Below are 10,186 nucleotides of genomic sequence, written 5' to 3'. Positions count from 1 at the left end.
GCTGATCTCTTCTTCCGGGAGTAGCTGCTCGCACAGACGCAAGCATTCGTCAACCATACTATTTTCAACATCTTCTGGAAAGCTCTTACAAAGATGGGTAGCACGTTTTCTTGTTTCAAATTCAGATAATCACAAAGGCTTTATCATTCAAGAGTTCATACGCAGAACGTAGTTTTTCTAATTCTGCTCGCGAGCACTTGACGAGAACGGAATTCATTCAAAATTGATCTCGGCTGCTCCCATGTCTCATTAGCATTGCCGTCCCGCAATTCATCGAAATAGTATTTTTCTTTTCCAGTTGGCGAGATTTGGTTGTTTCAGATTGCCGTTCATCTGACATTAAATTAACTTTTGTTTCAAATTTTAGTCATTTCTAATTGTTTGTATGAAATGAATAAGAGAACTATACAATTCTATAACAATGCAGAGAACATCGATGCTGTCATTTTTGGATGGTTACATTTAATCTATTGAGCAAATTACCTAAAAAAAAAACTGCCACAAAAGCGGCTTCTGATCGTTCTAAACGAATTGGGACCCCTCTTGCTTCACAATGGGTGGTGGCCTTTTCTGTTGAGTCTTCTTCAATTACAGTTGAAGCTTCAATAATCTCCAACCAAGACTGATTCAGCCTTTGCAAGGGTCACCTCTAACGGACCATTGAGTTGTTGACAAATGTTTTAATGTTAACTTGGCGTTTATTAAAGACTGTAATATTTCCCGTCGCTGCGTGGATGCTGTGAAAACGTTGAAAAGTTCCTCTAGTACAGCAGAAAAATGTCATTGCTTCGTTACAACTTGCAGCTGCACAAGTTGCTACATCAAAAATTATGTTTTCAACTAGTAACAGTAGTTATGGCATTTTACACATATTCATAGAGTAACCATAAATAATACCTACAATCGTGAAACACAAAAATGGAAATAATACAAAAAAAATAAAGGAAAAGTGGTCACCATACACCCACACATAATAATAATAATAATAACTTTATTTAAATAGCGTTTTCTCCCAATGGTACTCAAAGCGCTTCCCGGTTACAAAAAAGAAAAATGCATTTAAGGTTCTAAAAGCGACCAAACACAAGAAAAGATACAATACCGGATGGGATGGTAATGTACTGTACCCACGCCCTCTGGTATCCCTCGCAGACGCTGGTTATTTCGGCAGAAACGGTTTCCTGATCTTCCTGCGACCTTCCAGTTCCTCCATCCTTGCTTTACCTCTGATTAGTTCCTATAACGATGTTGCTCTCCGATAGGAATCAGACCCGCAGAGCTAAGGAAGGGGGCATATGATCACCGACCAGAGCCAGAAGACAGTCCTGTTAGAGTAGTCGGGATGCAGGCAGAGATGCAAGGTCGAGCCACAGGCTGGGGTCAGCAACAGGGAATCCACAGGAACACAAGGCACAACACCAAGCTCGGGCCGGGGAGTAACTGACTGCTATTTAAAGCCCTGGAACAGATGCAGCCAATTACCAAGTCCAGAAACAGGTTTGCCAGGATCTAAGATGGTTGTATCTGCAAGTTCCAGCAAAACACAGGGCTGGAACCCTTACAGTTCCTGAGTTAAATCCTCTAGCACCCAAGCTGCTTCGATCACGTGTATCCATATCACTTGTGCATTCCGCTAGCTGATTGCTATCTCCTCTAAGCTCCTTAACAACCTTCTGCACCTCAAGCTGGAAGGTGTTGGTTATATGTGTGTAGAGCTGAAATATGTAATTTTTTTGTGCAGATGCGAGGATCCAGATCTTCTTCCTGGTCTGATTCCGCAGGACAGGGTGAGGAGCCGCCATCATGTTGCGAGCACATGGGACCTCGTATCAACTTGAAGAAATCCGAGATGTCCTGGTAGGTAGGTGTCTTTATGTTTGTATCATCCTCTTGTACAGTGGCTGTTTAGCTGATGTAGCTGTGATTTCGGTTAGCTTTTAATGACTTGTAACGGCATTTATCCGTGCTAAAGAGTATCCTGGATATGGAGCTATTCTAAGGCATTTCTGGGGTGACCCGCATGTTTGTTTGTTTATTGACCCGCATGCGCCCCTGTTCTCAGGGGCGGATTTCCCATTAGGCTGAGTAGGCTATAGCCTAGGCCTGTTGTTGGGGACGGGCGATATGTACACGCGTGACATGATGTGGAGCACACGGAACACCTGTCACTAGCATGACAGGGAGAATTGAAGAATTGCAAACCCCCAAAAATTTCCACGCTAGGCTATAGCTCAGGGGTGCTCAACTTCAGTCCTCAAGCCCTCCCCAACCGGTCAGGTTTTCAGGATATCCCATCTGTGCTGAAGCAGTGACTGGTTGAGCAAGCGGTGCTGAGGCTTGTGGTAAATCTACCTCTGAAGACAGGAAAGATCCATTTGGCGTCTGGAGATGGCCAATGTGATTCTCTAAGCATTTTTGCAGAGATGTGTATTGTAATTACATTGTAGCAGGACAAAGCAGCAGATTGAGTTATAGAGGGTGTCCAGTTTGCCAAGGTGACTTGGGAGACCACTATTAAAAAATACCCTAAGCATGAGGTGGATCAATAGTATTGTCAATTAAAATCAATGTCATTTTCAGTTAGAAGAATGCTTTATTGCACCCCTGTGTTGATGTATTCATATTGGTATTTCATTGGTATGAAAGAGAAGCTTTCATTCTGAATGTAGCACCATGCATCAGGGGTTCAACCACAGTAAAACCTGCATTGTAGGGCCGTGTGAATCGATATTCAATTTCTCAGCGGTTCATCTTTCTGATAAACATTACATATCTTAATCCCCAGTGCTGGGAGCATCTTTAACGGGAGCAGAGGGTCCAAATATTTTTTAGCAGCGTAATTGGATCATTGGAAAGCTTTGCTCACCTTAAAGCTGCAGACCAAGCAATATCCTGCATGTGTTTTTTTTAAATAAATCGGTTCTGTACTATGAGAAAATACTTGTAGCATTTTTTTCTAAACAACTTAATCACATTTTTAATGTATTATAATGTAACAAGCATTTTTTGTTTCTATAGCAACCATTTTCAAAGTCACACCCCCTTCCTCTTCTGAAACAGGCTCTGGTACACCCCCTTTTGAGCCCTGCCCTCTCTCTAGCAGTGCACCAATTGTATCTAATGACTGCCTGGTCACATGATCTTCCCCACAGAACTTTGCATCTTTGGTCCTCTTCTGCTGCACTGACAGCCATTTAGTGAACCCCAGAGCTGAATCTTCACCGATTGATAACAGGAGAACAGATCGATCGGCAACTTAGTTAATGACTTATCTGTGGATTGAATCACTCCTCGTCATTGTGTGGATTGTATTGATGCACATATTAAAGAAACAAACCATTGGACTGCTGCTTAAAGTAACTTCTCTGCATCTTGTGAAACAGGTATGATTTTTTTTCTCCAGGTCAGCTAAATTCAAGCATATCCTCTAGTAATGTTTCGGTTTTACCAATGGTCACAATTACTTTGCAAAGAAAGAGAATAATTGAGGAGTAGCGGACTCATCACCAAAACACATTACATATGGGTTGGAGTTTTAACAAAAATGTCAATTGGGGTCATTTAACCCATTAAACATGTTTATTCTGTCCCCTGTATGTTTTTCTTTGCCTGGCTGCAGTTCCCTTGGCCTAAGGCAGTGATTATTCCAGAAATCGCTGGCGACACTGCTTGGCGCGACGCAGCGCAGCTTCAAAACAATCAAATCCAATGAAAGTGCACATACCAGTAGCGACATAAGCGCCGCGACGTGCTGCAAAGCTTCTGTCTCATGACGAGATTTGAGACTTTGTTTCTCACAGGCGACGGCCGCGTCACATGATTTGCACGGCCAATCACAGTGCATCTTAAACAAAATAACTGTTCGTGTCTCCTCTGCAGCAGTGCTACAAATCGCTTTTGCATGTGCACGTCGCCCGGCGACGTCACCGGATCGCTCTGCACTTTCTGGTATAATTGAGGCCTTAGTTGTTACTTTGTAACTCCCCTAGCTGGCTTCTTAGCCTGTTGTCCTGGTAACCCCCCCTTTACTCCTCTGAGTTGGACTGCCCTCCTCCCCTTGCTACTTGGTGCAGTCCTTGTCAAGCCAGCAGCCATTGTGAGTAGTCACACCTCACTGATATCCCCTGGTAAAATTATTGTTATTTAACTATCCGCCATTACCATCCCCTATTTCTCCTGTGCCCCCATTCCCCCTGTACTGTATTCCGTCAGTACAGACAGAACAATGCTGCTGTCTATAGTTCACATTCAGCCTAGGATGGCCTGTCCATTTATAGCATAAGAATCCCAGTTTTGTAGCACATTCTGGGGGCGCGATTCACTACGCTCGTGTAAGTGCCATCGCTGCTTGATCTCATGTTAACCGCCATTCATGTCAATAGTAGCCAACTATGGATCAATGTCTCGCTATACCGCTTAACGGAGCGATTCCTGACCTGCGGTGTCGTACCGGGGTGTTCTGGCGTAATATACTTTTTATTTTCCTCTCGTTTACATCAAATGTAAGAAAGATTGTTCAATACATTCGGGTTAAAACTGGGCCGGTTAATCGGGGAGAGTTACCGCACCCCTGTCCCGGTGGGAAAAATGAAGGGATGGAGAGTTTGATACAATCCATTGTTATGGGTGCTGGGTAACTCCTGTCGTTAACTGCAACCTGGGGCAAAATTGGAGTCAAGTCCCTCGATACGGTGATTCATTAACCCGTCGAGTGCCGGCACATCCTGATCACGTGACCGCTCCTCAAAGAAATCGGTCGTGGTGCCGGTGATGATGTGGAGGGAAGAGGAGGCCGCCGGCTTGAGTGTGTTCAGGGACCAGCGAGCATTGTCCCCTAGAACAGGGGGGCTCAACTCCAGTCCTCGAGCCCCCCCAACCCCCAACAAGTCAGTTTGCAAGGATATCCCAGCTTCAGCACGGGTAGGGCAGTCGAAGGCTGAGCCACTGAAAACCTGACCTGTTGAGGGGGGGGGGGGGTCTTGATGACTGGAGTTGAGCACACCTGCACTAGAAAGTGAGCTTGGAGGCACGTGCCACTGGAGTGCCTACTGCATGATGTAGTGCCTACCCCATGGGGGGGTCTCAAAGGGTTGAACTGTAATGGGGCCGATCAGAGCCCCCATTAGCATTATCGCAGTGTAATGAATCAGATGGTGTTAGTCATTTATACTTCTGTTTAACCTTTTGTGCAGCTAAATTGATCTCTGCTTGTTGTTCCTGGCCAGAGCAGTGGTCCCCCAACATTGGCTAAGACAGGGGTGCTAAATGCCAGTCCTCAAGCCCTCCAATAGCTCAGATTTTCAGGATGTCCCTTCAGCACAGACTGAGCCTCTGATGGAGTCACCTGTGCAGAACCTGGGATATCCTGTAAACCTGACCTGTTAGGGGGGGGGGGGTGGGAGCGTTTGAGGACTGGAGTTGAGAACCCCTGTGCTAAGAAAGACATGCTAAGCTAATTTTTTTTTTTTTTTGCGTGATTGAATATTGTCTTTATCTAAATGCTCAACGCCATAACATACAAGGTTAAAATAAATAACACGGATATTTTATTGCAATGTTGCTTGCACCCCCAAGCTTGTAGCTTGTAGCATGAAGCACGTAAGGGGAGGTGAGAAGAAGCAGACGCCCCCACTCACCCAACAAAAAGCACCTGCGCATTTATCCAGAGTGTGATTTGCATAACCCCGCCTCCCCTGCCCTGTGATTGGCTATTCCTTGGTGGCACGCCTCGGCTGTCGGCAGCTGATTGCGCCGCGGTGCTGTCAGTCAGAGCCGCACCTGACGCTTCCTCTGTGTGTGGGAACTGCCATGTTTCTGCTGGGGAATTAAATGCCCAACGGGGAAGAGCCGGAGCTCCGGGAGCGCGGCGGGGGGGACACGCGTGGGCTCGGGATTGTTGGATGGGTGTGCTGTCTGTTTGCCTCTGCAGGTGGAAGAGATTGGCTGCTGTGGGAGGTGAGTAGGTGACAAGTGCGCCCTGTGTGCTGCAGCACTGGCTGTGCATGCACTGACCTGACACATGCAGGGCCCCTCACAGCAGAATACACACATCACAACCCCCCACCCCACATACACACCAGAACCCCCCCCCCCTCCCACCCCTTAGAGCAGACATCAGAGCTCCCCCCCACACACACATACACATAATCAGACGCCCCTACACACACACAATCAGACCCCCCCCCCATACACACACACACACACACACACACACACACACACACACACACACACACACACACACACATAATCAGAGGCCCCTACACACACACAATCAGACCCCGCCCTCCACACACACACACACACACACATAATCAGACCCCCCCATCACACACACACACACATACACATAATCAGACCCCCCCTCCACACACACACACACACACACACACACACAATCAGACCCCTCACACACACACACCAGAACCCCCCCTACACACGCATCAGAACCGCCCCCCCACACACACCCACAAGCGGTACCCCCCCTCCCACACACACACACAAGCGGTACCCCCCCTCCCACACACACACACACACACAATCAGTCCCCCCCCCAACACACATAAGCAGAGCCCCCCAGATCAGACATCACAGTGCCCCCCAGAGCAGATAGCCCACCCCCCATCATGCAGAGCCCCTGAGAGGAGACATTAAGGCTCCACATGCAGGGGCCATTGGGAGCAGATATCAGGCCCCTCACACACCCACACATCATGTACATCCTTTCAGCACACATTATCTAATAGCAAAACCACAGCACCATCTCACCCTCCCTTATATCCTATACCCTCCCAAGAAATGGCAAATGGCAATGATTTCCTGGCACATTTTGCAATGATAACATTAGAAAGTCAGAGACATCCTTGTGGGGTCTTCCACCCCCCCCCCCTAGGGATAGCTACTCTATATATGACAATGAATAGAGCTAATCATTAGAAATGTGTCAATGGATGAAGATGGTGTCTGGGAAAAGGTTTGGGTCCTGGCCACTCTCTCATCTCTCACATCTCTGATACTCATAATGGTTCATTTAATGTAATGGCCCATTAGAATAAACACACAGATACCCAGCAAGCTCTCAGAATAACATTAGAATAACAAGAAATCTAGAACAAACCCCTGTGCGTGTGGGGACCCTCACATTTCATACACATGCCTATACATAGCAAGTTGTGCATTCATGTTCATTTAATTTATGTAAAGGTTCTTTTATTAGGGAAATGTACCTCCCTACGCTGTGCGTTGACGCCCCTCTTGTACCAAGGGGGTTAAATAGTCCAAAATAAGAGGGGAATCCTACATATTCCATATATACGCTATAAATGGCAATGTGGATATGTTTGTGTTATTTACGTTAGCACTTTGTAATGGAAAATGAAAGCGGTAACCAATATAGAAAAGTTTCATATGAATTTTGTGTCGCCATGTTGGTCCTTCCAAGTAGTAACAAAGGAGGGAGAAGGGGGTGTGATACCTTTTTATTGGACTAACAAGTAGTTGAAAGTTACAAGATCCTTCATCGGGTATGGCAGAAACGCAGCAAAAGACTATTGCATACAATGTTTGTAAGAGGGCTATCTGGTTGCAATCGGATATGTCTTACAAACACTATATAATATGTTCTCTGTATTTCTGCCGATGAAGACCCCTGAGAGGTTGGAAAGCTTATAACACACCTTTAATTGGAGCAACAAATAATATCACACCTCTTACTCCCTCTCCCTCCTTTTGATGCTGTATGAATTTTGGGGATAGTGACGTGTTTCTTACATGTCTCCCAATCTCTACTCTCGTGCTCTTTGTAATGTAATTACACATTTTTAATGGGTCAGGTAAATAATTAACGTTTTGATTAAGATACAAGAAAAAACAAATGAATTGGAGTCCCATTGAGCTGCCAAAAACCTCATAAGCACATTTTTGTGTGTGGCACTGCAATATACTGGAATATGTTGGCACAGAGCAGGGCTACTGGATCCAGTCCACATTAATACATGTTCCCTGGTGTGATGGGGTATGGTATTTTATCATTCCAGAGGTGCTCAACTCCGGTCCTCAAGCCCCCCACCCCCAACAGTTCAGGGTTTTGACTGAGCCTCTGATTGAGCCACCTGTGCTGAAGCTGGGATATCCTGAAAACCTGACCTGTTGGGGTAGCTTGAAGACTGGAGTTGAGCCCCCCTGCCCTATCCCGTCACATAGACTGATTAAAGTGTATTTGGTAGTGTTGTATTCCATTGCCCTACTCCCAAGTACCTTCATGGTATGGATACTGCATATAGATTATTTCAAAATCCAATGTACTAGCACAAGGATACAAGAATGAGCAGGGCCTCCTATGTTATTCTGTAGCTTGACGTACACTTCAGGGTAAGTGGTTGATCATTGGATTACCTGGGGCAGACAATCCTGCTTTTCTATCACCTGTGTCAGTAGATGTTACCTTGATTGCTAATGGTCAAATCTGCATCCCCCCCCTCACCCCAAACCTCTTATTTTGTTATATATAATGACAGCTTCTGAAAATGGCTGAAACTCGTGTTTAAAATATCAATATGGAATTAACGTGTGAGAATAGAATGAAGCTTTTTGTTTGTTCTTCACGTCTCTTGGTTCAATAACCTCTTGAGCCCCCAGTATGCTACAAAAAATAATTTGGTAATAATAAATTTGCTGGCACTTCGAGGGTACATTTTCAGTGTTAAGATCTTATCTTATTTAATGTGTGAATCTTAATACTTCCCACAGTCTAACAATGGAAAAACATTGTATTTTTGTAATTCGAAGAGTAAAAGCTTATCTATTTGGTACATTTAAAAAAACAAAATCATCATGCATATTGGGCTCAAGCGACTTACATTGATCTGATCAAATGTGGCATTTCTGCATGTCAGGAGTAACATGTCTACAAATGATTGGTTGGGAAAGATGACTGTGTTTGGGAAATGTCCATCAGTTAAATGTTTGCGTTGGTGAACTAGAGCAGTTAAGGAAAAGGATGCCGTTCACAGAGCAACATAAGACCTTGTGTCCAGAGCAAGGACAAATGAAAAGCTTCTCACTGCCGCACTCGAGCAGTGGCTACTGCAACCGGTCAAAGAAAGCAGAGTTTTCATGTTGTGGTCTTTTATTTGCAATATGCAGTATGCTTCTGATTTTCCTTATGGCTAATGTCTGAGCAGACCTATATCTGAATTCAGTACCAATATGGGAATCCTCAAATTACTTTTATTGATTTTGATCATAAAATATGCATGGATGTGACCTGCTGTAGTCTGTAAACTGAATGAATAGGCTTTGTGTTGAGGTTTATAAATTAGATTTGCCTGACTGATACCTTTGGGACTTGAAGGTTACTGTTTGTTGTGTTTTTTTTTTTCCTGCATGTCCTTAACTCGCTTTGAAAAGTCCATGGTTTAGTTAACTTTTTGCTTGTTGTGAGTACAGTTTAGCAGCCGGCTTTCTCGTTGTTAAAACACAGAGTTTGTACTGCACACAGAACTCCTATTTACAGTTCAAGTTGCAAAACTTCCAGGTACATCTTGTTCTGTAACAACTTAATAGCAGCTGGCAGCACAGTTCCAAGTTGCTTTCTGTTTCAGAATTAGCAGTAGTGTTTGTGGACTTTAATAGCACTAAACCTTTATCAGTTTCTGTATGATGGATAATTGTTTTTCTTTTTACATTTGGTTGCGAGTTATTCTACGTGTCCTGATTCTTGAGCATCACAACATTTTTATATTTTGAAACTGTTCCTAAATGTCTGTGTATGGCGTTAAAAAAATCAATCAATCAATCAATCAATGCTGCATGCTGACATGTTATTTACATTGACAAATAAGTGCTGGCCAGAAGTTGTTGAAATGCGGCCTCTCTAAATGCAAAAATATTAATTGCTGTGACAACCCGCACATTGCAAAGGCCCCACTTTTATTAGCCCGGCTACTGGTAGGAGAATTGGGGATTATGACCAATGGGAGACCAACAGTGGAGAGATTGGCCATTTGTAAATTGTTCACAGGAATATTGGAATTGATACAGTTATTAAATCAGTGCAAACAGGAATCCTTTGAGACATCAAATTGATCTTTAAAACAAACAGTGATGTCCTGTTACACTGTATATAAAATGAATCGCCCCTTCACATAATACAGATGTTGGTTGAAAACCATTAATTTAGTCTGTA

The 10,186-nt window shown here is 44.3% G+C and overlaps 1 protein-coding gene across 5 annotated transcripts in view; it reads left to right on the top strand.

Moving 5' to 3' along the window:
• The first annotated feature begins 5,764 nt into the window (after nt 1-5,764).
• RALGPS1 (Ral GEF with PH domain and SH3 binding motif 1) overlaps nt 5,765-10,186 on the top strand; it is a 423,133-nt gene continuing 418,711 nt past the window's right edge. For 3 of the 5 annotated variants that reach the window (XM_075579013.1, XM_075579010.1, XM_075579011.1), the window contains exon 1: nt 5,766-5,955. The gene's annotated coding sequence lies outside the window, so the exon portion shown is untranslated. Of the gene's footprint in view, nt 5,956-10,186 lie in introns of all 5 variants that reach the window. The other 2 variants (XM_075579016.1, XM_075579015.1) reach the window with 1 other exon arrangement.

Source organism: Ascaphus truei, chromosome 21 (genome assembly GCF_040206685.1).
Source record: "Ascaphus truei isolate aAscTru1 chromosome 21, aAscTru1.hap1, whole genome shotgun sequence".
NCBI classification, from domain to species: Eukaryota; Metazoa; Chordata; class Amphibia; order Anura; family Ascaphidae; genus Ascaphus; species Ascaphus truei.
This window is presented reverse-complemented; position numbering and strand designations above follow the sequence as displayed.